Here is a 23883-nt window from a genome sequence, read left to right as displayed (position 1 = left end):
TTTTATTTTGAGACGGAGTGTCGCTCTATCGCCCAGGCTGGAGTACAGTGGCATGATCTCGGCTACTGCAACCTCTGCCTCCCGGGTTCACACCATTCTCCTGCCTCAGACTCCCAAGTAGCTGAGACTACAGGTGCCCACCACCACGCCCAGCTAATTTTTTGTATTTTAGTAGAGATGGGGTTTCACCGTGTTAGCCAGCATGGTCTCGATCTCCTGACCTTGTGATCCACCCGCCTCGGCCTCCCAAAGTGCTGGGATTACAGGTGTGAGTCACCATGCCCAGCCTTTCCTCCTTTCTTTTTTTTTTTTTTTTTAAGACAGGGTCTTGCTGTCACCCAGGCTGGAGTGCAGTCGCACAAACACTACTCCCTGCAGTCTCAACCTGCCAGGCTCAAGCAATCCTCCCACCTCAGCCTCTCGAGTGGCTGGGACTATAGGCGTGCAACACCATGCCTGGCTAGTTTTTTGTATTAATTTTTGTAGAGACAGGATTTCACCATGTTGCCGAGGTTGGTCTTGAACTCCTGAGTCCAGCTAATCCTCAACACATTAGCCTCCGAAAATGCTGGGATTAGAGGCATGAGCCACTTGGTCGGGCCAGAAAAATCACTTTTAATGTTGTGAATTGTGAGACCTTCCTTGAGAGGTGAAAGAATATCTAGTGAAAACAGTGGCCAAATAGCTATGAATGATTAGGTAGCCAGTATCTAAAATTTCTCTACTCAGTTTTTAAATTATAACCTTTAGCTGTTTGGTGACACTGTACTGCTTACTATTAAAACGTCACATAGCCTAGCCATAGTTTCCACAATGCTACTATACATAACATCTGACTGTGAAGTACAGGTAACAAGGTGCTGGTTAAGTTGTTTTTCAGGACCTCAAGATTCAGTCCTGAACTCAGCTCAAACTGACAAGACCACAAACTCTTCAACTGAATTTGTGCAAGTGTTCAGTAGGTTACCTTTAACATCACAGCCTGAATTTTCCACCGTATTTTTCATGCCAACTCCCTGCAAATTGGCAAATGTGACCAATACTGGTTCATCAACACTCGTCAAAATTAAGATTTATGACTAAAGTAAGATTCTCGCAAATCTTTTCTATCAACACCTCTGAAGGCTGCTCCTAGCCAAACCACCTTAGTTGATTTTCTCACTGGGCCACCTTATTGTTGGAATGACAGACGGTTCAGTTTATATCCAGAACTTATCTTCAAGCCCCCGCTCCTGTCAAGCAGTCTTTGAGTAACAGGAAATCATGTGCTGATAGACTGGATGGACGGGAGATAGTCTCAGAGCAGGTTCTGTGCATCCTCTTACTCTCTAGATCTTTGGGGGACAGGGGAGAGCAAAAAGGGAACAATTCTGGGCATCTGGATCTGGATGACTTGAGAGGTGATTCTGAGGGAAAGTCAGTTGTTTGTCATGTGCCCACACATCCAGAGATCTTTCCAACAAATGTGCATTATCTATTGAAGACTTAAATTCAAGTAGTGACTCAATGAACGTAGAGAGAGGTGGGAGAGAGAAGCCACCTGAGCCAATGTATGAGCCAATATTTCTCAAACAATTGATATTCCACTTTTAATATGGAAAAAAAATATGGACTCCAAGCATACATCCATGAACTCTCCTATGAGCTAAGCCCAAAGTCCTAAAGCTTTTTGGATATAAAACCAATTAGCAATAAAAGCAATAAAAGCAAATAAAAGCAATCTAAACTAAACTGGAGAAAAGTATATTGTTATATTTACAGAAATTAGCCACTACCAATGCAGCCCAGGAAGGTAACCCAACCAGTATTTCTGGAAATCACTTAATGGGTCTACTTCCTAGAGTTGTCTGCCAGCTTCTGTAACAGAAGCTCCTTGGGCAGTGACTTTTGATTTCAGTTCTTAAGGAGGTATTCCCCTTTAAATATAAATTTTAAATCACTTGAAAATTATGTTCATCCTTTAAATATTGTCTTTGATTTTAAGTATTTTCTGTTAATTCCTTGATATGTCTTATTACTATTGTTATTATTATTATTTGGAACAGAGTTTCACTCTTGTCACCCAGGCATGATCCCAGCTCATTGGAACCTCTGCCTCCTGGGTTCGAGCAATTCTCTTGCCTCAGCCTCCTGAGTAGCTGGGATTACAGGCACCCACCAACACATCTGGGTAATTTTTGTATTTTTAGTAGAGACAGGATTTCGCCATATTGGCCAGACTGGTCTCAAACTCCTGACCTCAGGTGAGCCACCCACCTCGGCCTCTCAAAGTGCTGGGATTAAAGGCGTGAGCCACTGCACCAAGCCAATATTTCTTTTGTTAGCCACTATTCAATTCTTAAATGTTTGTGAACTACTGTTTCACAAAACCATAGAAATGACTTAGGTTCCTTATTCAGGGGATGACAATGTCTGTAGGTGTCTTAATCTGTGATCCACGGGCTTCCAAGGGTTCCATGGATGGAATTCATAGCATCAATGCGGTAGTGCAGTGCAGAAAATTACATCTCTATTTTCACTCACCCCTATTGAAATGTAGGGGCTGGGCATAGTGGCTCACACCTATAATCCTAACACTTTAGAAGGTCAAAGTGGGAGCACCACTTGAGCTCAGGAGTTTGAGATCAGCCTGGGCAACATAGGGAGAAATCTTATCTCTACAGAAAATTAAAGCAATTAGTTGGGTGTGGTGGCACACGCCTGTAGTCCCGGCTACTTCGGAGGCTGAGGTGGGAGGATCACTTGAAGCCAGGAGTTGAAAACCAGCCTGGGCAACATAGTGATAACCTGACTTTACCAAAAAAAAAAATTTTAAGGCCAGTAGTGGTAGCAAGTGCCTGTAACCTCAGCTACTTGGGAAACGGAGGCAGGAAGATTGCTTGAGCTTAGAAGTTTAAGGTTGGAGTGAGCTATGATAGCACCAGCCTGGGTGACTGAGCAAGACCCTGTCTCTCAAAAACAAAACAAAACAAACAAAACGAAAACTAAAAAAAAACCCCAAAACCCTAGCCCAATACTCCTTGACACACAGATGAGAAGATGAATATAGGCATCAGGCCACACACCTATTATGGTTATGTGAGGATTCCCTTGGAGAGAGATAATGGTGGCTGTATTTTCACAATGCTCTGCTTTAGTCAGTTGAGAGAAGTCCAGATAAGATTTCTTACATGAGGACCAGCAAGGTCTATTGAGTACAAAGACTGGAGGAAATCAGACAACAAAGACTGAACACCTCCTCATTCCTCTTCTCTCAGGTGGTATGGTTTAAGACTCAGCAGTGTGGTTCCTTCACATACTTTGGTACTGGGACTGCAGACTTAGTACTCTCTGGTTTCCCATCTGCCCAGGCATCAGTACCCACCTCTTCTAGGAATTCTTCAGGGATGAGAGAGAGATTCTGAGCCTGTTGCTGCAACAGTACAGCTTGCAAGGTATAGGCTTGATCTGCGGACACTGTAATATTCACCTATCCTGGAGAAAAGGTAACATTTGCATTCAGTTCAGTCAAGAGATGATGTCCCAAGAAATGGATAGGGTATTCAGGCATATATAAGAAGTGATGCTTTAAGCAGGTCTGTCACAGTTGGAAATCTAGGGGTTGCAGGAATAGTTCTTTTAGGGTCTTCTCTAAAACTGCCATCACTTTCATAGTTTCAGAAGACAATTTGAACAGGTGTGTGTTTAATACTGAATAGGTGGCACTGGTGTCTACTAGAAAGGCTAAACGTTGATTTCTCAGCATCATAATGACGCAGGGCTCCATGTGGGAAATATGGAGGGTACTAGCTGGGTCAGAGCCTGCCCTCAGACCCCATCATTTTTGATCCTTATTACAGAAGTTCTCAGCCCCAGATCCCTCAGGTATTTCAGGCATTTGGTGAATTGGAAGTTGATTTTTTCATTATTGGCCCCTTTGTGGTTTGGTCAATCTTTTTTCCAATGGCCTTCCTGTCTGCAGTTGGCACATGGAATTCAATAAGTAGAGTGTTCCTACTTACAGGGAGCCTGGGTCCCAGGGTGTCCTAACTTAAGTGGGGCTCCTGTGGTGTGTCTGTGTCGTGGTCCAAGGGTTCCTTGAGCAGCTGCTAGCAAGGTGGCTTGCTGCTAAATGTTTTATAGTTCTCTCTGTTTCTGACCAGGTCTCTGCCAGTGAACACCTTTGTTTCTACCATTTGAGACAAAGATATATCCAGTGCCCCTTCAACTTATTGCAAATTTCACTGGATGTCAGGAACACTCTGGCTAATAAATGTCATGTTTATCATCTTTAAATATTCTAAGGCCTTTGGACCAATATAAGTGTATTCCTTGAACACTTCAAAATGCAGTCCAGAAAACTTGAAGGGCTTTCACTGGGCTTATGCCTTACTTCCTGAACTTTCTTAAGGCTCCTCTGCTTTGGCACGCCCTTTCAGAGTCCAGGTTTGAACATTGGCCCAAGTAGGATTATGGGATAAAACATATAGAAGAAAACAATATGGAAGAGAACAAATTTTCTATTGGCTTTGGATCATCTCAATAGGTGGCAATACTATTTTTCAAATTTAATAAATCAGAAATAGAGAATGGAGAGTGTACCCAAATGAGCCCCATGGGTTGCCCTATGTTAGCGTCAATGTCTCCTATAGGTAATTGTTGAAGGGAAAATTGTCCTGCTGGAGCCAAAATGGTTCCCTGGCCAAATTAGGTCCTCTGACAGGTGTGAGAAGAGGAAGCCATTCCTGCATCTCGTCATTCCTGGCCTCTTGGTCAAGTGCTGGTGGCCTGGCCCTAGCTCCTTCACCAGATGAAGGAGGGAGAGCCAACAGCAGTGAGCCGAGATTGTACCACTGCTTTCCAGCCTCACTGACAGAGCGAGACTCTGTTTACAAAACAAACAAACAAACAAACAAAACAAAACAAAAGATTTCAGAACTGAAACCCAAAGAGCCCAGGAATAGTTCCACTGTACAGTGCCCTCGTGCTCCTTACAATTGGTAAAAATGTCCTTGAGCAGGGCCCTTTATGAAGGAGGGACAACAGCGCCTCCAAAGAGGTGACAGGACCTCTAAGAAGGCCAGCAGATCAGGAGAAGGAAAAGAGGATGTTGGAACACTCACCAGAGATGTTTTCCCATTCTGGCAACCATTTCTCCCTTGCAGGTGAGCCTGAGCTGAAGGTTGGCAGTGCCATGCTGGCAAGAAAGACTCCAGATACTTCGGTGAATCTCCAGGTTTGCCACAGCAGCAAGAGAGAATTGAACCATGGACAAATGCCCATGAGGAGCCTCCAGGCTAGCTCTCCACTAAACTTTAACCATAATAGATTCATTGCCTTATGCCCAGTAAGTCAACATACTGAGATAACGGTGATAGCAGCAGAGAAATAGTGTCATATTTTTACGACAGTCAGACAAAGAGATGGGAGGAAAAGTCAAATCCACCTCCCCAAGAGGTTTAAGGTAGGATTTGTGAGGGATCTGGACAGCAGCTGAAGTGTGAGGATTTTTGATTCATTGAGAAGTGAGGAGTGCAGTCTTGGGACAGGGAGATGCCAAAGGTGCATTCTTCTGAGCCAGTTGCATGGTGGGGTCTTTAGACTGGTTGGTGTCAGCCTCTCCACTAGAGTTCAGAATCTGAAAAGTCTGAAGCAATTCTTGAGCAAAAAAGACCCACGATTCTTGTTTGTGAGTTTCTACCTATAGGAACAATGGGGGAGCAGGTGGTCAGCATGCTACGTGACTCTTGGTTAGTTAGCAGCTGCAGGGAAGCTGCTCCAAGTGGACCACTATGCTATGATTAATGTATAACTATGATTCTTCCTACTTTGATGAGCTGTTAATCCTTTCAGTGTATCATTATCATTAGAGAATTGCAAATTAACGCAATAGATGTGATAATACTACACATCTATTATAATGGCTGAAATGCAATACAAACTGACATCACCAAAGCTGGTGAGGATGCAGAGCAACACAAACACTAATTGACAGGACTTTGTATCGAGGCATATTTTAGGGTGCCATATATTTATTTCCTACAAAAGAAAGTTCAGTTAGCCTAGCTCGAATCTCATGACAATTGCTTGGCTTAGTAGAGGGGACTGCAAACCTTAATGGACAGCTTCACCAATAAGGTCCACAAAAGAGGAAGATAGGTCCCTAAGGAAATTAATATGCAACTATCCAAATAAGGGATGGAAATCAGGAAAGCTAGAGCTTATAAAGCTCTGCTTTTTAGCCCTGATTTGTAGAGCTGCATATTCATTCATTTCTGTATCAGCTTCACATTCCACTGATATACAAACCTAATATACTAATTGCCCTTAAATGCACTTTCCTCCTATACTGTTTTGAATTACCATCTGCTTACCCTTTAGTAAAAGCAACTTTTAAAGAGCTACTTACATGAGAAATTTGTGAGAATCTACTATAGGAGATCAGAATATGCCACCACAAGGTATGCTCTGTAATGTAAAGATTATTTTGAAGTGCTTATTTGGAAAAACAGTATACACAAGACAAGCTCTGAAAATAGAGTATGCATTGGCCTTTTGTAAGGGTAATGCACATTCATAAGGGAAACCTCCATTCTTATGGATGTCTCCTTCTCTGTACCAGATAGAGAAAGGTGACTCTAAATCACAAGAGACCCTTCTCAGTGGGGATGATACTGACTTAAATCTGTATGAACAAACTTTCCATCATTTACTATACTTTTCCTAGTCATCTCCCTATGACTTGTTCCCCACATGCATTTTCCTTTGCTTTAGCTGAAGATGGCATTTAAGCCCAAGTTCTAGCCACCTCTTTGAGTTACTCTCTGAGTTTCTCCCATGTATACATGAGATACACATGTTACCACATTTCTGTTTGTTTTTCTCTTGTTAATCTGACTTTTCTTTTAGGAGCCCCAGCTAAGATCCTAAAAGGGTAGAAGGAAAATGTTTTCCTCTCTTACACTATATTTTAAAGAGCACTTATCGAATGAGAAAATAATTAGTATTTTCCCCATGTGTAAATTGACCATTGAGGAGGAGCTACTGGTTTTCTTTTTTCTTTTCTTTTCTTTTCTTTTTTTTTTTTTTGAGACAGAGTCTCACTCTGTTGCCAGACTGGAGTGCAATGGCACAGTCTCGACTCACTACACTCTCTGCCTCCTGAGTTCAAGTGATTCTTCTGCCTCAGCCTCCTGAGTAGCTGGGACTACAGACGCGCGCCACCGCGTCCAGCTAATTTTTGTATTTTTGTAGAGATGGGGTTTCACCATGTTGGCCAGGATGGTCTCAATCTCTTGACTCCGTGATCCACCTGCCTCGGCCTCCTAAAGTGCTGGGATTACAGGCGTGAGCCACCACACCCAGCCTTGCTACTGGTTTGATACTAATCTCTTCTGAGTTTGGTTAGTAGAGATTGTCATCCCCAGGTGTGCGCTCCTCCTCAGGTGCACTTATAAATTGCAAAGCTGAGAAACTGCAATGGGAACATGATGACCGATGTAGATACACTGACTCCTCATTGAGACCAGAGTTCTAAAAAAGGGTGCAGTCACCTCATAAATAATGTTGATACTTTGGTCTTTCTTTAATTGTTTCAAGGCCAGAGCCATTCAACATTGCAGGAGACCGAAGAACACAAGGTACTTTAATGTTTAGCACTTTTCCTCCCCATAGTGGACCTAGGCAAAATTACATGAAGCAAGCATTTCTTACTTAGTATCTCTCTCCTACAGTTAGCAAACAGAATTTCACATGGTTCCTACCTGCCTGTGAACATTTCTTTCTATCTCCTTTCTCATTCATTCCATGAACAAAATTTAGGTCTTAAGTCCATTGTTGAGAACCATTGTATTTTAAAGTCCTCCAACCTCCACCCTATGTTTCTGCCAAGCGAATGTGTTTATTATCAGATAAAATCATTTGTGCTAATATCTTCTACTTGATGTGTCATCCTTAGGAAATGTAATGCCTTAGCCCGTCTAACATGCATTGAACTTCTTAGAAACATTCTTAAGGAATTGAGTCTAGTAGAGACATCTGTGAGTGTGTGGTTGATAGAGGAGGTGTTCTTTCTCATCCTGCGTGTATATAGCTTCCACACAAATGACAGCCTACTGTAGTTTTGCATTAGAAATCCCTGGCATGTACAAGGTCCCCAGTTCACTCTCTGGCACCTCCACCAGTTTTGGGCTGGGTTTGGTGGCTCACACCTGTAACTTCAGGACTTTGGGAGGCTGAGGTGGACAGATCACTTGAGGTCAGGAATTCGAGACCAGCCTGGCCAACATGGCGAAACTCCATCTCTACTAAAAATACAAAAAAATCAGTGGCGGGGTGGGGGTGGTGTGCACCTGTAATCTTGAGTTACTGAGAGGTTAAGGTAGGAGAATCGCTTGAACCTGGGAGGCAAAGGTTGCAGTGAGCTGAGACTGCACCATTACACTCCAGCCTGGGCAACAAGGGCTAAACTCTGTCTCAAAAAAAAAAAAAAAAAAAAAGAGAAAAGAAAGAAATTCCCATCTCTAGGCCAGGTATGGTGGCTCACACCTGTAATCCTAGCACTTTGGGAGGCCAAGGCAGACGGATTCCCTGAGCTCAGAAGTTTGAGATCAGCCTCAGCAACATGACAAAACCCTGTCTCTACTAAAAATACCAAAAATCAGCCAGGCATGGTGGCTCACACCTATAATCCCAGCTACTGGAGAGGCTGAAGCAGCAGAATCACTTGAACCCAGCAGGCGGAGGTTGCAGTGAGGTGAAATTGTGCCACTGCACTCCAGCCTGGGTGACAGAGTGAGACTCTCTCAAAAAAATTAAAAAAATAAAAAATAAAAGAAATCCCCATCTCGAGAGTCAGAGACAGAAATGGTTGATGGGCACTTGTTATGTTTGTTTATCGAAGTCAAAATTAAAGTAGAAAACCAAAGAGTAATATGAGAAAGGAAAGAATTTTTACTGAGCAACTACCATAAGCCAGGAACCATGCCACATGTTTCATACCCAGTCAGCTCTGCCTTTACCCGAGAATCTGAGTGGAACTAAGTATGTTATCACCATGAAAGTAAGTAATTCAAAATCTAAGCTGTTGGAACTCTATATTATTTTGAAACTTAAAAAAAAGTGATGACTTTATATTATTTTAAAACTTAAAAAAAAGTGATGACCACCAAGCGTGGTGGCTCACACCTATAATCCCAGCACTTTGGGAGGCTGAGGTGGGCAGATCACCTGAGGTTGGGAGTCCGAGACCAGCCTGGCCAACATGGTGAAACCCAGTTTCCACTAAAAATACAAAAATTAGCCGGATGTGGTGACATGCTCCTGTAATTCCAGCTACTCAGGAAGCTGAGGAAGGAGAACCACTTGAACCCTGGAGGCGGAGGTTGCAGTGAGCCCAGATCTGGCCACTGTACTCCAGCCTGGGCGGCAGAATTAGACTCTGTCTCAAAGAAAAAAAGAAAGTGATAATGGGACCTGAGTCACGTACTAGGCAGCTGTAACCAAGGCAGGTGTACCTTGGTTTCTCTGATTAGAGATTAAGACCCTTTCTTGCCTGCACTGTTGTGTGAAATGTCAAATGACTAAAGGGGGCCAGGGAAGACTCGTTCGCACTCCACTGGCTGATCTTCATTGGATGGATGGATCTTCTGTTTTTTAAGGAAAGACTTCATTGCTATCACATTGTCTTGGGATGGAGTATTAAATACACTCTTTTAAAATTGGAAGAGAAATGAAGCACAGCTAAGAATAAATGAAAACAAGTCATGGGGTTGGGGACAAATCTGTAACTAATTAATTTGTTGTAACTCTTGAACCAGCCTGGTATAGAAAATATTGAATTCCTTTTTAATTTCTTTGTCGTTTTCCTACATAAGCAAAACTGAACTTTTCTGGAGTCTGTATGTCACAGAGTGGCCTTCCTCTCTTTTCACTTTAATAAAATCATTAAAACTGGATTATGACCTTTTTGATTATATCAAATTGTCAACACAATCAGTCACAATTTGTCTCCAGCTTAGCCTATAATCATTTACATCCTCATGATACACACAAACATATCACATGCACAGACACAGCCACATAAAATATGCCTTAAACTCCTTGCACAGCCTAAGTCATAGGCAAACATAGCCTAGATCTCACACATCCATGCCAATTACACAATAATTACTTTACACACATCATATGTAGAATGTCACACATACTGGATAATACAATTTATTTAGGGAAGGGAAGATCATTCACCCTGGGTAGGTTTAGAGTGAATATCAGGAAAAATCTTGGTTAGCAAAGATCAGATGCATTACGAGCTGAAGCTTGACAAATGTGTAGGAATAAATTAGGTAAATGAAGACAAAAGTGTATTCCAGGTAGAGAAACAACACAGGCAAGGTTATGGTATCAAGAAGTCATGCGACTCATAATTCTAAGTTTTGGAAAACACTGACACATAAGTGCAAGTGTCAGGGGCTATTGATGGAGGCAGGGACCACCACTTGGGAAGCACTGAATACCAATCCGAGGATGTGCATAGACCTTCTAGTTGCTGACAGGCTCCACCATCCTCAGGTCTCCTATGCTATCAACAGACCCATCCTTGCAACAGTGGAATTCAATGTAGTTGAAGCTCTCTGTGTAGCTATTGTTGTACTTCTCCCACTGACACTCGAGTACTTTGATGGCACCCTGGGCCCATACACAGGCATTTCTATATCGGTTATTCCCACTTCAATAATGCATATACACTCCATTTTGTGCCATAAGCTATAGATGGACATATGAGAGCTATTGTGTTTGAGAACCGCTCTTTGTCCCATGAGGACATCACGTTTGTACTCTTCAAAAGCTCAGCTTGGATCTAAGTAGTGCAGTGTCATGAATTCTCTCCAGGAAACATCCTTGCTGTGTACCAGCAGCCTGCAAAGAATACAAAGCAGGGCCAAGGGACTGCCCCAGATCTTCAGAGAGGATGCCAATTCAGTTACCAGTGACACCTGTGTGTCCACAGAGAAGAGAAAGAAAAGCATCATGTAGACAATGTCCAGAGAGCTGACATTTATCTTAAAATTCTGTTTCCTGCCAATGCAAGCACTCAGCACAATTTTACTATTTGGTTCCCTGATTAGAAGATAATTCTCATAAGAAAATAAAGTTTCTAAGAACTAAAAATATGCTTCAGCTTGTGCGAGCCAAACACAAAGTTGGAAAAAAATAGATGACGTTAATTTTGAGAATTTCAAACATCTCCTGTCTACTCTGTCATCCACCCAAACTGCAGTGGGTAGAACCACCCAATCACCCTCCAGCTGGCTTCTTTTCACCAGACCAACCCTCAGGAAGTCATGCGTCCACTAGAAAATGGCATTTTAAGCTTTTTGTCTGCGAAGTGGAAAGGGCTGTAACTTTTTTTTTGCACATTAAATATGAAAGTTTATTAAAATTGCTCACATTGAAAAACAAAGACATCAGTTACACCCACCCCCACCAACACACACCACATACACAATCCAGACACAATTATGTTACTAGTGTCAGCTCAAAATTGTTAAGCAAATATTGAAATGCAGATAATTTCCAGAAAATAGCAAGCAGAGGCTAGAAAAATATTTATAAAGCTCTTAGTTGTCATAGCAACAGATAAACCCTGGTATCTGAAATTGTAGAAATCAGAAGTTGAACATTTGTGTGACATTACTTTTCTATGGTTTTTCAAGGGATAAGAGGGAAATTTTTCCAATTAAGTTGTTCTAGGGCCTTCTTGAATTTAACAGATGGCTGCTACAAAGACATTAATTGAGGTTGTAGGACAAGGGATCAGTGGATATCTCCATTCCCAAAAGAAGTGAGCAGGTCTAAAGGCAGAGACTGACTTCCAGGTTAGGCAGCCTGCGAGCTAGTGTTAATCCATCCTCCTCTATCATGCTCCCCATGACAGCCATAAACACATGGATGCTGAAGGCAATGCTGTTGTATGATTCTTGTTTTCATGCATTGCTCACAAGCTGCAGATGCATGCCATGGGCACTATTGCCTGCCCTGCCCCTCTCCTTGCTCTCCAGGGCTGTGCCTTTGCTAATGTACCAGTCAGGATACTTTTTCTTTTTTTTTATAACCAACTTTTTTTTATTAGAGCAGATACAGTTGTGAAAACTGTACATTATACATTTCGGTTTCAAGAATTATAAATAAAGGAACTCACAGGTAGGGAGTTCTTTTTCACAGCAAGAAACTTTAAATAAACAAAGTCATGTTTTATGAAGTACATTGGCAGACTTCATGTGCTGTCCAAAATGTTGAGTACAGTATAACAACCCATTAGAAAGAGCCTTCATGTAAAATACAGCTGTGCACATTTTAGAAAAATACCAACAATTTGAGCTTTGTTTTAAAAAAGCTTATAAATCACACATATATTTATAAATGGGACCAACATGCTCACTTTATAAACATACAGGATGCTTTTTCTTCCCTTCTTCCCATCTAGGTTTTTGTCGGCATCTTCTGAGTAATGAGGCTGCTGCTGGGCGGCTCCAGAGACTCCACTTCGGTTCCATCTGGCTGGGGAGGTCTCACAATCATGGCAGATGGCAAAGAAGAGAAAGTTACATCTTATGTGGATGACAGCAGGCAAAAAGAGCAGGGCTGTCACATTTTAGAGGAGTGTAGAAGATGAGTGACTACTAGGCAGGTGGTTCTTAGGCAGGAAGGCTTTGATTCTCTGAAATCACAGACCAGGTTACAATTATACTGACTCTGCAAAATGATGCTTCTCCAATATCTTGACCTCCTTTTAACACTTCCCCCAAAGCCTGGGTGGAACATATGATTACTACTAACTACCCATATTCCTTCTCAGGGGCATTCCCCTAAGTATCACTATTAAAAATGGTCTTCATTTGTCAGAGCTGCTTATTGACGATGCCATCATAAAAGGACACCAGTTTAGAAATATAACTGTAATCAATTAGGCAAAAAGACTAAAACAGTCTCCACCAGAGCTACTGTGGTCACAGCATAGGATGTATGGTCGTTTGAAAAAGTTACCTCTTTAAACCAGCTCTCTGTCCTCATTTGCCATGAGGAGTGTTCCTAGCCCTACTGAATCTCTAACCTGATTCACAGCTCTGAGCATCGATGTCCTCACCGATGTAGGGCCTAATAACAGCTTCCTACAGACCTGTGAGAGTCTAATGAGATGCATGTATGTGAGAGCACTTCTAACCATGTCAAATGCCCACATCAGACACAGAACAAAGAGTGGGTACTTCCTACCTGTGGAACCCTGTCCTGGTGATAAAGACCTACACAGGATAGGGGAGTAGGATGTAAGCAGCTTTAATGCATTGTGGTTGAGACGACTGGGGGTGAAGGAAGGGAGGGGCAGGGAAAAACTTGTATCAGTGGGAATGAGGCTGACTGGAATTCAGGCCTTAGTTTTCCATGATTTCGTTCCTTCTCCATTCTTTGCTATCTAAAAGCTCAATCAGACCAGGCACAGTGGCTCACACCTGTAATCCCTGCACTTTGGGAGGCTGAGGCAGGTGGATCACTTGAGGTCAGGAGCTCGAGATCAGCTTGGTCAACATAGCGAAACCCCATCTCTACTAAAAATACAAAAAAATTAGCCAGGCAGAGTGGCGTGTGCCTGTAACCTTAGCTACTCAGCAGGCTGAGGCAGGAGAGTCGCTTGAACTTGGGAGGCGAAGGTTGCAGTGAGCCAAGATAGTGCCACTGCACTCCAGCCTGGGTGACAAAGCAAGACTCCATCTCAAAAAATTAACACTAATAAATAAAAATTAAAGTTCAATCAGTCTCCTTCCAGTGCTCCTGGTCATCCCCCGAGCGTTCTCAGCAGAGCAGTTCTTACCCTACTCAGACTCAGGTCACTCAGAGTTCAGGTCACTGGTTATAGCGGGGTTCAATGTGTGGATCTGAATAGCAGAGTCTGCGTCCTCCTCCTTTTCTCAGAGCCCAGGAAATCTGCAGCAGTGGAGAAAGGAATAGCAGGGGGAGATTCAGCTCCTGAACTGATTGGTAGCAGAGGTGGTGATGGGGAACAGCCTTATTATGTGAGCCTGTTCCTGTATGGTCTCATCTGGAATACTTGGGTTCACTCAGGCAGTGGCTTTGAGCAAAGGCTACAAACATCAAAGACTGACTTCAGGCACAAAAGAACTGAAAGACCCTAGGTGACCCCGGAAATGGGTTATCAGGTACTATCATTAGACAAGAGACCTGGCTCCTGCATTTAATTTCTGACAAACTTCTGGAAGTCTCTGGATGACTAGGATACATTATATGGGAACTTCACTGAGGAAAACCACATTTAACACTGTGAACTTAGGGCCCTCATTGAGAGGTGAAAGAATATCTAATGAAACCAATAGCCTGATAGCTACGAATGATTAGGTAGCCAGTATCTGAAGTTTTTCTGGTCAGCTTATAACTGTGACCCTTAGCTGTTTGCTGACGCTGTAGTGCTTACCATTAAAATGCCACATAGCCTAGCCATAGTTTCCACAATGTTCCTATATACAACATCTGACTGTGAAGTGTGGGTCACAAGGTGCTGGCTAAGTCGTTTTTCAGGAACTCAAGATTCAGTCCTGAACTCAGCTCAAACCAGACAAGACCACCAGCCCATGAGAGCGTCCAAGGGGTGACCCTTCCACATCACAGCCCAGATTTTTCACCATATGTTTCATAACAACTACCCCAGAATTGGCAAATGGGACCAATAGTGGTTCATTAAAACTAGTCAAAGGCGCAATTTATGAATAAAGTAAGATACTTGCGTATGTTTTCTATCAGCACCTCCAAGGGCTGCTCCTAGTCAAGTCATCTTGGCTGATTTTCTCACTGGACCACCTCGTTGTTGGAATGTCAGAATGTTTACAACCAGAACTTATCTTCAAAGTGCAGCTCTCAAGCAGTCCTTGAATAATAGGGAATCATATGTTGACAGACTGGATGAAAGGAGGATAGTCTTAGAGCAGGTTCTGTGCATCCTTCTACTCTCTAGGTCTTTGGGGGACAGGGGAGAGCAAAAAGGGAACAATCCTGGGCATCTGAATTTGGATGACTTGAGAGGCGATTCTGTGGGAAAATCAGTTGTTTGTCATGTGCCCACACATCCAGAGCTCTTTCCAACAAGTGTGCACTATTTATTGAAGACTTAAATTCAAGTAATGACTCAATGAATGTAGAGAGAGGTAGGAGAGAGAAGCCATCTGAGCCAATGTGTGAAGAAGCAAGCTAAGAAAGAGATCTATGTGAAAGTAGTTTTTAAGCAATATAGCATTGTGCTGATCTCTAATGTTGGTAACATTACATGGTTGTACTACCTCAGCCATGTCAACTAGTTAATCTAGTGTTTCTCAAATAAGTGATATTCTACTTTCACTTTCCCACTTTCCCTTTTTTTTTTTTTTTTTTTTTTGAGACAAGGTCCAGGGTCTCCCTCTCTAATCCAGGCTGGAGTGCAGTACAGTGGCATAATCTTGGCTCACTGCAGTCTCTACCTCCCGGGCTCAAGCAATTCTCCCACCTCAACCTCCAAAGTAGCTGGGACCACAAGTGTGCGCCATCATACTCAGCTAATTTTTTAATGTTTTGTAGAGATGAGGTTTTGCCCAGGCTCGTCTCAAACTCCTGAGCTCAAGCAATCCACCCACCTCAGACTCCCAAAGTGTTGGGATTACAGGAGTGAGTCACTGCACCCGGCCAACTATTCTACTTTCAATGTGGAAAAAAGTTTATTGTGGACTCCAAGGATACATCCATGAACTCTCCTATGAGCTAAACCCAAAGTCCTAAAGCCTTTTGGATATAAAACCAATTAAGAAGTAAGCTAAACTATGCTGAGGGGAACAGTATTCTATTATATTTGCAGAAATTAGCCACTACCAGTGTAGCCCAGAAAGGTAGGTTAGCCGGTATTTCTGGAAACGGCTTAATGGGTCTACTTCCTAGAGCTGTCTACCAGTTTCTACAACAGGAGTTCCTTGGGTAGTGACTTCTGATTTGCATTATTAAAGACATATTTCTCTTTGAGTATAAATTTCAAATTACTTGTTAATCATATTTGTTCTTTAAGCATTGTTTTTGATTTGAACTGCTTTCTATTAATTCCTTGGTATTTTATTTTGTTAACAGCTATTCAATTCTTAAATTTACGTGTACTACTGCTTCACAAAACCATAATAGTGACTTAGATTTCTTTGTGCGGAGGATGAACATGTCTATGGGTGTTTTAACCTGTAACCCATGAGATTTGAAAGCCTCTATGGGTAGAATTCATAGGATCCATGGAGCGATGCAGTGCAGAAAATTATATCTTTTCATTCACCCATATTGAAATGTAGCAATTCTTTTACCAATGAATGTAGAAAAAAATAGAAATCATAGACTTTCTATATCCATTTATATTTGTTGCCAATATCTCAAAATATTATTTCACATTGATCACTGCCTCAAAATTATAGTAGTAATTAGACCTAAATTTAGGTCTTTGTACTTAATGCATTAATAAACACATACAATACTATATCATACACTTTAAATGTTTGATATTTGATTTCCTTTGAAATCCCATGCATTTTATTTTTTGCATTTAATGATATTTTTCAGAGAACAAGTATTATTGTTCTCTTTCTCTCAATTGTTATTGTTCTCAATAACTGTTTGGCTTCATCAGAATGCTGAAGGGGTCCATGACACAGAAAAGGTGAACACCTTTCTCCTAGGTGATGGCAGAGTAATACAATGAAAGACGTCCGATTGCTAAATAACTTGCATTGCTTAGAGAGGAATTCTCAAGTGAGAAGAAAATAAAATATTTTGCTTTTAAACTACTGAGTTGTTTTTGCATCTCAGCCTTATCCTAAGTAACCCCATCGTGCTTATCTTGATAGATGTGTTAAATGTTTTCTTTTACTATTAATGATGTTATAATTCAACTTTGTCTTAACTATTTTAACCATAAATGGAATATAAATATTTCAAAGAAAAAAAGACAACACACTAGTTTGTTTTTGTTAGGCTTTGGGTGAATTTCTAAAGTACCAGTAAAGCTGCATTCAGGCAGAAATGCACTTATACCCTCATAATTCTCTAACCCCCAAAGCCAGCTCTAATATTGTCTCTCTGTCTTTCTCTCTCTCTCTCTCTTTCTTTCCCTCTCATTCTCAATCTCTCTCCCTTGCTCTGTTTCTCACGCTTGCTCTCAGGAGGTCAAACAATTTGGAGGAACTTAAGGAAAGGACATGACCACCGACCTTCTCTGTAAGTTAGATATTGACAGAATACCAAGAATGATCATGATAGAACAATAGGGAACAACAAAGCTCACCTGATTGGGTCAGGTGTATTAAACACATATGTATCTGATTTCACAGGTTAAGAGCTGAGTCCCATAAAATGCCTCCTACTTTAGATGCCACTGGCAAGTCTGGGCCTCCAGTACTTCTGACTAACCAGCTATAAATTGGGGGTTCCAATCATTCCTTCCTTAGATTTGATAATTTGCTACAATGGCTCATAGAACTCAGCAAATCACTTTATTTATATTTATCAGTTTATTATCATAAGCACAACTCACGAACAGCCAGATGGAAGAGGTGCATAGGGCTAGGTATGGGAGGGGAAAGGTGTGGAGCTTCTATGGCCTCTGGGCATGCCACCATCCCAACACCTCCATGTATTCAGCAATCTGGAAACTCCTCAGATTGTATGTCTGAGAGTTTTTATGGAGCTTGATCTCCAGTCCCTGCCCCCTTTCTGAATGTCAGTGGGTTGGCTGAAAGTTTCAACCTTCTAATCCCCGGTCTTTCTGGTGCCAGCCCCATTTTGAGGTCATGTAGGGGCCCCACCTTAAGTTACCTCATTAGCGTAATCTCAGGTGTGATCCAAAGGGGCTCATTATGAAAAACAAGACACTCCTACTTAAGCTGAAATAGGCTGCTTCAAAGATGAGTAGCCTCACCCTTTGCTTTCTTCAATGTGTAGCCATATACTTGCTTAAGAGATCCAGGGGGCAATCTTGAAATAAACCAAGTATTAAACTGAGATTGTAGAATCCTCCCTTCTCAGAAAAACCACTGAGTAGTTAATCCATAACCTGGTTGCAGTCATGGTGATGCCAGCCAGACCTCCAGGTGGTTCATTACTGAAGATAGTCATCAGAATGAGACACGCAGTCCTGTGTCCTGCACCACTCCTGCTCATAGTTTCCATGCCTCCTTTTCCTTTAAAATCCCTTTGGTTACCCTAAAAATTTGACATAGTCTTTGAGGCACTAGTCCACCATCTCCTCAGGTTGCCATCTCTTGAATAAACCTGCTTTTCCTTCCACCAACCCTTGTCTCTTGAGTTTTGCTTTCAAAAGGTGAGCAGCTGAACCTGAGTTTTGTAGGAGACAGTAAATTCCTCTTCAAAGTTTAGCCTGTTAACAACTTCCTTTAAAATTCAAGAGGGAGAAAAATTGTTAAGTACAATGAGCTCTGAGTTCCTCTTCAAAGAACCAATATGTTAGTATGTTCAGCTTCCCTGTTCTTTGTTCTCCATTTTAAAGAACAAGTTTAACTTCCTTGTTCTTTACACCTCCTTGCCCCTAGTTTCAGTAAACAACCCCCTCCTAGCCTCTATCACCTGTTCTGTCCTTAGGTATCCTTAGTCACCTGTTCTGTAACTGTCCTTCCCTCCAGAACTACTCACCCCACCACTCCGGCTGGTACCCTCTCTTTAAAATAGCCAGTTGGAATTAGCTTGGACTGTGTGGTCCAACCCTAGTCAACGGGGGAAAGACACAGCAGTAGGGACTAGCTGTATTAGGAGTAAGACCCTCTTCCCTTCCTTTGTCCGGTGTGCTCTCACCTTTGCTCCATCCGTGAGATGCACCCTTCTAAAGAAGTAAATTGGCTTGCTGTGAAAACTTTTGCCTGAGTGCTATTTTCACCCTGCGGCACTGAGCATTTACTTTCAACAAATTTGGGGGCCTGCCCAGGATCCCATTCTTCTCTGCTTCTCTGGGGAAAAGTCTCTGATCACCTCTCGTGAGGAGACGCGTCCCGCTCCCTCATTGCTGCGGCCTCGGGGTAAGGAATCGAGATCTACCCTGTGTGACGAATAAATCCGGACTCTCAGCAAAGCAGGAAGAAAAGGCCTACAAATAAATACCACGGCAACCAGGTAACTCTGTGCACAGACCAAGATAAGAAAAGCTGTGGGGGCGGTGAAGTATTTCCTTGGTGGTGGTGACCAAGATAAGAAAAGCCGTGGGGGTGGTGAAGTATTTCTTTGTTGGGACACACCAAGGAAAGAAATGCTGCAGGGGCAATGAAGTATTTCCTTGGTGGTCAGGACATCCTGGAGGTTGAAAGTGTGTGACTGAGATACACAACTGAGTGTACAGCGAGTGCAGAGTCCAGATCTGGTTCTGCGTTCACCTCATACAGCTTAAAGGCGGCTTGCCCATCATGGGGTTTATACCGACCTGCTCTAGTAGGAGAGATTGAGCCCCGCAGACTCGCTGGGTTGCAAGAAATCTCTAGCAAGAGAGATTGAGCCCTGCAGACTCAGCGAAAAACACTTTCTCCAGGATGGTAAATATAGCAAGTAAGACAAAAGATAGGAAAGATCATCATCATGATAATATGCCCTGTGATAGTCCCCTAGGCCTAATGTTAGAATATTGGAAGGGTAATGGAAGGACCCAACACAAGAAAAAGCAGCAAATGATAAAATACTGCTGTTTTATTTGAACTAAAGTACCTTCCTCTCCCCCAACCAGCTGCCACCCCAGACTCTTCCCTTAACCTAAAAAAGGAGCTTAAACCACTCTTAGATGACCTTTATGGAGTGGCAGATCAAATTGATCAGTTTTAGGACCCCAGTTATATACTTGGGCTGAGGTAATGTCTATCTTAGGCATCTTATTCTCAGGAGAAAAAAGGAGCATGATACGCAGGGCCGCTATGACCATTTGGGAACATGAACACCCTCCTGGTCAGAATGTCCCAGCGGCTGAACAAAATTCCTAGCCCAGGATCCTTAATGGGATAACAACAATACGGCCCGTCAGGGAAATATGAAAGACCTTAGGGAGATGGTAATAAGAGGAATTCGAGAATCGGTGCCCTGCACCCAAAATCTTATCAAGGCCTTTAATAGAAAACAGGGAAAAGATGAGGGACCAATAGAATTTTTAGAAAGGCTTAAAGACCAAATGAGAAAATATGCTGGCCTAGAATCAGAAGACCCTCTTGGGCAGGGAATGTTTAGAACTTCATTTTGTCACTAAGAGTTGGCCAGATATTAACAAGAAATTCCAAAACATAGACAACTGGAAAGATAGACCTTAGAAGAGCTTCTGAGAGAAGCCCAAAAAGTATATGTAGGAAGAGATGAAGAAAAACAAAAGCAGAAGGTGAAAACTCTGCTGTCCATCATACAACAAAGTACTCAAGGGGCCAGAACCTATAAAGAACCTAGACCCCCACTCTCCAGGCAATATAAAGGGTACAAAAGAGTAAAGCCAGGAGACGCAAAGGTAGAGAGAAAAAAAAAATCTTAGAGGAGACAGAAGTGAAATATAAAAAACAATAAGCTAATATCAAATTTCTGTTAATTCTGGAAACAGGGACAAATCTATTAGGAAGAGATTTAATGCTAAAATTAGGCGTAGGTCTCCAAATCAATCATGGAAAATTCCTCCCCTCCCTAAACTTGCTCACCACCACAGACAAAGAACACATTCATCCCGAGGTAGGGTCAAAAGACAGGAATTGAAAGTTACAGATTCTTCCGATTCATGTTAAATTAAAAACCCCTGGGGAAGTAGTAAAGAGAAAGCAATACCCCATTCCTTTAAAAGCCAGGGCAAATTTAAAACCTCTAATTGAAGGTCTTCTCCATGATGAGCTTCTTGAACCTTATGTCTCCCTATTACACTCCAATACTGCCTGTAAAGAAGGCAGATGGGTCATACCGGTTAGTGCAAGACCTTAGAGCTATTAACCAGATAGTCCAAACTACACACCCTGTTGTTCCCAATCTTATTACTATTATCAGTAGGATCCCATACAGCCACCAGTGGTTTACAGTAGCAGATTTAAAAGATGCCGTGGTCGGGGGCGGCCGTGCAGTATGAGCGAGCGGCTCCAGGGCAGGCGCGCACAGGGGTGCTCTGCAGGCGGCTGCAGCCACCGTGTGGGCTGAGGAGGCTAGGACAGCGCGGGCCCCCGGGCTTCTCCTCTGAGCCGGCTGCCCCGGCAGCGCAGCCAAGGCCCCATCAGCCTCCGCCCCTTCAGCCTCGGGGCTGAGTCCGCTGCCACCTCTGCCCGCGGAGGCCCGGGGAGCCCCTGCCTGAGCCGCAGCTTCCCCCGCGGGCGTCGGGCCCGGTCGGGGATCCCGAGCCGCTGCCCTCCTCGCCGGCATGCGAGCCCCATTTCCTACTTTTTCAGTTTCCTTGGGAAGGGGTGGGTGGGTCTGGATGAATTGTCTCGGGGGGCCCCAAGAGGCGACCCGGGCGGCCCTGCCCTTTTTAGAGGATCCCCTCGGGGCCCAGTGGGGAAGGAGTTTTCTTTGCATGGGTGGGGGACTTCCCTAGTCTGCCGGGATCATGACCTGAACTGTGTGAGTGGGAGGTGTCCAAAGCCCAAGAACCAGCTCATCTGAGCCGCCCCCTCCCCGGCCAGCATGGCATCTGAAGAAGCCTCTCTCAGGGCATTGGAAAGTCTGCTGACAGGAGTTTTTCACAATTGTACAACCAATGAAAGAAAACATGAGATAGAGGAACTTCTTAATAACTTTGCCTAGCAAACAGGAGCATGGAGATTCTGCCTGTACTTTCTCTCCAGCACTAGGAATGACTATGTAATGATGTACAGTTTAACAGTTTTTGAGAATCTGATCAATAAAATGTGGCTTGGGGTCCCATCTCAGGATGAGATGGAAATCCATAGCTGCCTGCCCAAACTCCTTGTGGCTCACCATAAAATCTTACCTTCCTTTATCAGGAACAAGCTCTGCAAAGTTATTGTTGATATTGAATGTCAGGATTGGCCCATGCTCTACCATGACTTTTTTACTAACATTTTGCAGTTGAACCACTCCCCTGTGACAACACCCTTGGGCCCATCATGTTGAAGACAACTCCAGAAGAGCTGGCTTGTCCCCGTGAGGACCTCAGTGTGGCTGGGAAGGAGGAGTTGCGGAAGTGGCTACCGGACCGGGTGCAGACACTGCTTGGGCTACTGACAGGTATCTTGGAGACTGTCTGGGACAAACACAGTGTTACTGCTGCCACTCCACCACCATCCCCAACATCAGGAGAAAGTGGTGACTTACTGAGTAACCTGTTGCAGACTCCTGGTTCAGCCAAGCTGTTGAATCAGCCAATTCCCATCCTTGATGTGGTGAGTGAGTATATCTGTTCCCTGGCCTTGGAGTGCCTGGCCCATCTCTTCAGTTGAATTCCTCTGTCTGCCAGCATCACCCCATCCCTCCTTACCACCATCTTCCACTTGGCATGATTTGGCTGTGACATCCAGGCCAGAAAGATGGTGTCAGTTAATGGCAGCAGCCAGAACTGTGTCTGGGTTCAGGAGCAGAGCTGGCTGGGGGTCCTGGTCATGTCCTGCTTCAAGGAACTCATGTCCAAGAACTGTGTACCTATGGAATTCGAGGAGTATTTACTGTGTATGTTCCAGCAGACTTTCTGCCTCCTGCAGAAAATCACCAAGGATAACAATGCCCACACAGTGAAGAGCAGGCTGGAAGAGCTCGATGAGAGCTATAGCGAGAAGTTTAACGACTTTCTTCAGCTCTTTGTGAGTGTTCACCTAAGAAGAATCAAGTCTTACTCCCAGTTCCCTGTGGTGGGGTTTTTGACACTTTTGTTCAAGTACACGTTTCATCAGCCTACTCATGAAGGTTAATTCTCTTGTTCGGATGTCTGGATGCTCTTTTTGGACTATCTGACAAATAAAATTGAAAGTCGTCTTGGAGACAAGAAAGCAGTTCTCAGCAGGTATGAAGACGCCCTGCCCTGGTGATCCTCCTTACAAAGGTGTTGAATCAAATCCAGTTCAGATACAACCAGGCCCAGCTGGAGGATTTGGATGACAAGACTCTGGATGACTATCAGCAGACAGAGTGACGGCGCTGCTTACAGCAGAGCTTGGAGGTGGTGCACAAAGTGATGGAGCTCCTGCCCATGCACGCCTTCTCCACACCATTCCCAGTTCTTCAGGATAATTTAGAAGTTTATTTGAGATTACAGCAATTTATAGTTACTTCAGGGTCAGGACAGGGGTGGAACAATACCGCGGAGAAAGACTGCCGATGGCTGCACTGCTCCCTGAGAGACTTGAGCTCCCTGCTGCAGGCCATGGGCTACCTGGCAGAGTACTTTATCAAGGACGTGTTGGCTGCACGGTTCAATGATGCCCTCACAGTTGTGAAGAGATTGGTCAAAGTTACTCTGTATGGATCTCAGATAAAATTGTACATTGAGCCGGGCGCAGTGGCTCATGCCTGTAATCCCAGCACTTTGGGAGACCGAGGCAGGTGGATCACAAGGTCAGGAGACCGAGAGCATCCTGGCTAACATGGTGAAATCCCATCTCTACTAAAAATACCAAAGATTAGCTGGGCAAGGTGGCACATGCCTGTAGTACCAGCTACTGGGGAGGCTGAGGCAGGAGAATCATTTCAACCCGGGAGGCAGAGGTTGCAGTGAGCCGAGAATGCACCACTGCACTCTAGCCTGGGCAAGAGAGCGAGACTCCATCTCAAAAAAAAAAAAAAAAATTGTACAACATTGAAACTATTGTGCCATCAGTATTGAAACCCAACCTCATTGATGTGCGTGCTCAGTCCCTGGCTGCGCTGCAGGCTTACTCT

General features: G+C 43.4%; 1 protein-coding gene, 1 long non-coding RNA gene and 1 pseudogene across 4 annotated transcripts in view; 1 reads left to right on the top strand and 2 right to left on the bottom strand.

Moving 5' to 3' along the window:
* The window catches only part of EDDM3A (epididymal protein 3A), an 8532-nt gene extending 3252 nt beyond the window's left edge, over positions 1–5280 (bottom strand). For 2 of the 3 annotated variants that reach the window (XM_017868538.1, XM_017868540.1), the window contains exons 1-2: positions 5103–5280; positions 3365–3474 (exon numbers count right to left, since the gene is read on the bottom strand). The gene's annotated coding sequence lies outside the window, so the exon portion shown is untranslated. The remainder of the gene's footprint in view (positions 1–3364; positions 3475–5102) is intronic. The other variant, XM_017868539.1, reaches the window with a different exon arrangement.
* A 6804-nt stretch (positions 5281–12084) lies between these two features.
* On the bottom strand, positions 12085–14187 carry LOC108527321 (uncharacterized). The gene is made up of 2 exons (XR_001884776.1): positions 13847–14187; positions 12085–12697 (listed from the first exon to the last, which is right to left on the bottom strand). It is a non-coding gene; the product is annotated as an uncharacterized LOC108527321 (long non-coding RNA).
* A 4538-nt stretch (positions 14188–18725) lies between these two features.
* LOC108527320 (exportin-6 pseudogene) lies at positions 18726–23521 on the top strand (annotated as a pseudogene).
* Positions 23522–23883: the final 362 nt, after the last annotated feature.

Source organism: Rhinopithecus bieti, unplaced genomic scaffold (assembly GCF_001698545.2).
Source record: "Rhinopithecus bieti isolate Rb0 unplaced genomic scaffold, ASM169854v2 scaffold_3902, whole genome shotgun sequence".
Lineage (NCBI taxonomy): Eukaryota > Metazoa > Chordata > Mammalia > Primates > Cercopithecidae > Rhinopithecus > Rhinopithecus bieti.
This window is presented reverse-complemented; position numbering and strand designations above follow the sequence as displayed.